We start from the raw sequence: 4136 nt of genomic DNA, 5'->3' as shown, positions 1-4136 counted from the left end.
CGCGCACGCACGCACGCACGTACGCAGCCCAGCTGCCCCCCTCCGCCCTGCTTTCACACGCACTACCGCGTCGGCCTCCACGCACGCAGCGACCCCCATGGTGTCTCCACGTCACGCACGACGCACGCCCGCGCCCCCGCAGGGCGGGGCGGGGCCTCCCGGGGGGAGGGGCGCCCCACCTCCCCTCGCCGAGATGCGGGGTGCAGCCCCCCCATCCCGCACGCGCACACTGAGCCCCAAGTCTGGTGTGACTCGGACACACACGTGCACACACGCACACCCTCCTGCATCCTTCCCAAGGTCACCGCAGGCTCACCGGATGCACCTGCCACGCGGGTCACCGGCAGCGTGTGCGGGGACAGGAACAGAGCCACGCACGCCCCCCCCCCCGGGGGCCATCACAGAGCAGGGCAGAAAGTCCCGGGTCTGGATCGTCTCACACACACACACACACCCCTTCTTGGAGATGGTGGCCACAGAGACACAAGATAAAGGCAGAGACTTAACACAGGACACAGGAGTAGGATTCCATCACAGAAAGCCACAAGGCCACGACGGACAGCCATACTCAGATAGTCAAAGGCCCGTGGACCAGGACACATGGACCACAGAGAAAATGGGATCACAGACACACAACCCGAGGCCATATTGAGGGGCTGACTGTCACCTTCCACACCAAGAGCAACAGGGACCCCAATCCCGCCCCCCCCACCCCCCAGGTTTCCTAAGGAGGATGGTGAAGTAGGGAAACACACCAGCAAAAGATACAATCAGAGTAGCCAACCAAACTGCCAGACCATACAGAGATACTTGGAGAGCATGAGATTCCTGGTCACCCTAAAATGAGAAGTTATACCCAAGATGCATAAAGCCACCCCCCCTCACCCCCAGTTTTCTTGAAAACATCCCTTCTTATTCTACCTAGAGGGGCACAAACTATATGATGCCAAGACATAAAGGGAGCTGTGCACTGGTGGCTCACACCTGTAATCCCAGCAACTTGGGAGGCTGAGATCTGGGGATCATAGTTTGATCCTGGGCAGACAAATTTGAAACTTTGTGTGTGTGGGGGGGGGGGGTTGTAGGGCTTGAACTAAGGGCCTGAGCACTGTCCCTGAGCTCTTTTTGCTCAAGGCTAGTGCTCTATTACTTTGAGCCACAGCTGCACTTCCGGTCTTATGGTGGTTCATTGGAGATAAGAGTCTTATGGACTTTCTTGCCTTGCTGCTTTCAAACAGTGATCCGCAGATCTCAGCCTCCTGAGTAGCTAGGATTACAGGCGTGAGCACCAGCACCCAGTTTTGTGAGACTATCTCCAATTAACCAGCCAAAAAAAGAAAAAAGAAAGAAAAGGAAAAAAAAAAGCTGTAAGTGGAATGCTTCAACTTTAATTGAAAAAGCACCCAGACCCTGAGTTCAAGCCCCAGTACTGGCACAAAACAACACCAAAACCAAGGCACAAATGGACACACACACACACACACACACACACAATCACAGACCCATCTGAATACTGAGACACAGAGACAGGGGTGGAGTAGGAGAGGACTTCCAGGCAGAAGGTCAGCATTTGGGGTACAGGGGTGCTGCCAGATCCCCCAAGGTGATGGTGTGTGAGGCCTACCCAGTATTTTGAGTCAGGAGGGGAGATGGGGTGGGTACTGTCTTCCTCTTACGGGACCCTGAAGCCCCAGCCTTGATGAGTGAGTCCTTGCCCAGATGTTCAGGCTGGAGGGGCGGGCCAGGGTCCAGCTGTGGCCACAGGGAGGGTGAGTCACAGGCTTCCCAGCAACACAACCCAGGCTGGGCCCAGCTGTTCCTGGAAACAGACAGGCGGGGGTGGGGGTCCCCAAACCAGCTAGGGGCTTCTGGCTTAGACCTGGGTAAAAGGAGGGGCCTGGTCACTCCCAAACTTTAGGACTTCCTGTATTGAAAATGGCTTTGCATCCATCCCCTAAATCTCAGGATGTGGGTATGTGCCAATACTGTGGCTTGAACTCAGGGCCTGGGTGATATCCCTGGGCATTTTTGTTCAAAGCTAGTGTTCTACCACTTCAGCCACAGCTCTACCTCTTGGCTCTTTGGTGGAAAATTGAAGATAAGAGCCTCCTGGACTTTCCTGTGCAGGCTGCCTTCCAACTACACGTTTCAGATCTCAGCCTCTGAGTAGGATTACAGGCATGAGCCACTGGCTCATGGACCTTTATTTTACTCTTCTTCTTCTTTCTTTCTTTTTTTTTTTTTTTTTGGCCTGTCATGGGCTTGAATTCAGGGCCTGGGCACTGTCTCTGAGCTTCTTTGGCTCAAGGCTAGTGCTCTACCACTTGAGCCACAGTGCCACTTCAGGCTGTTTTCTGTGTATATGGTACTGAGGAATCAAACCCAGGGCTTTATGCATGCTAGGCCAGTACTCTACCACTGAGCTGGGTAGCCTCTTCATTTTACTCTTTTTTTCTTTTTTCTTTTTTGTTGTTGTTGGCCTGAACTCTGGGCTTGGGCGCTGTCCCTCATCTCTTCAGCTCAAGGTGAGCGCTCTACCACCTGAGCCACAGTACCACTTCCAGTTTTTTAAGTAGTTTATTGGAGATAAGAGTCACAAATGTTCCTGCCCAGGCTGGCTTTGAACCATGATCCTCAGATCTCAGCTTTCTGAGTAGCTAGGATGACAGAGGTGAACCACTAATGCCTGGCTTTACTTTTTTTTTTTTGTCGGTTTTGAGGCTTGAACTCTGGGCTTCTGGGCTGTCCCTCAGCTCTTCAGCTCAAGGCGAGCACTCTACCACTTGAGCCACAGCGCCACTTTCAGCTTTTTTCTTTTTGCTTATGTGGTGCTGAGGAATTGAACCCAGGGCCTCAGGCATGCAAGGCAAGCGCTCTACCACTGAGCCACCTTCCCAGCCCCCAGCTTTTTATTTTACTCTTGACTCCCTGGATATCTGGGATGTCGCGTCAACATCAGGACAATTTAAATTAATACCCTTAAAATTTCCCCTAAACTTCAAAAATCTCTGTGACATGTGACACTCACTCCAAAATCTATAACTATATTTGAAGTTCCTAGCATGCTCACGCACCTCCCTTTTATTTTTTATTTGATTTTTTGTTGGTTGTGGGGCTTGAACTCTGGATCTGGTTTTCTGGTAGTTCATTGGAGATCAGAGTCTCACAGACTTTCCTGCCCCGGCTGGCTGGCTTTGAACTGTGATCCTCAGATCTCAGCCTCCTGAGTAGCTGGGATGACAGGCATGAGCCACAGGGCTTCAATCCGTTTTCTTTCTTTCTTTCTTTTTAGTGTTGGACCTGGGGCTTGAACTCAGGTCATGGTCAGTGTCCCTGGACTTTTTTGTTCAAGGCTAAGGCTCTGCCACTTGAGCCACAGCTCCACTTCTTGTTTGTTTGTTGGTCATTATTAGTTAGTTATAGGAAGAGATTCGATCACTTGTCTTGGTCAGTGTCAACCCTTCCATCACTCTCCCTCATTTTCTAACTGTTCCTGGTCCACCTTGGGGATAGGAGAGTCCGCCGCAGCTGTTCCCACAGCGGCCAGCCGGCCAGCCGGAAGACGTGCAGCCCAGTCAGGAAGCTTTGGCCCTGGTCCCCTTCTCCTCAACCCTGCCCCCTTCCCCCCAGGGGCTGGAGTCTGGAAAACAAGGCGAGGGGTGTGGGGGTGGTGGGGGTGTAATCTGCCTCCTGGGCTTTGGCCTGCGGGCGGCCGGGCGGCCGTGCCTCTGACTGGGCTGGAACCCGGCGTCTGGGGGTGGAGCCTCCGCGTCCGTGGGAAGGGAGCCAGGGGGCACGGTCACCTTGCCGACCCCACCCTGAGGCAGGGTCCCGGGAGTCAGACTCTGTGGGTTCGGGGAGCAGCGCCCCACCTCTGCACCTTGGGCCCGCCTCTACAGCAGGGCGCGCCCCTCCCTCGGGGTGCAGCTAATAACTTCTAATTACTGCACACACCCCGCCCGCCTGCCAGGGAGGGGCTCCTTAGGGGACTTTGGGGTCAAAGGGCGCGGGCTGGGGCTCTAACCCCTCTCCTGAACGCCGGGTGCACCTGCAAAACCGGGACCTGGGGGTCGTGGGCGGCACTGTGGGCGTCTCCGTGTTTACCCAGCGACAGGACACAGGAAGCATCCCCGAAA

The sequence above is a fragment of the Dipodomys ordii genome, unplaced genomic scaffold (genome assembly GCF_000151885.1).
Source record: "Dipodomys ordii isolate 6190 unplaced genomic scaffold, Dord_2.0 Scaffold184, whole genome shotgun sequence".
In the NCBI taxonomy this organism is placed as follows: Eukaryota; Metazoa; Chordata; class Mammalia; order Rodentia; family Heteromyidae; genus Dipodomys; species Dipodomys ordii.
This window is presented reverse-complemented; position numbering follows the sequence as displayed.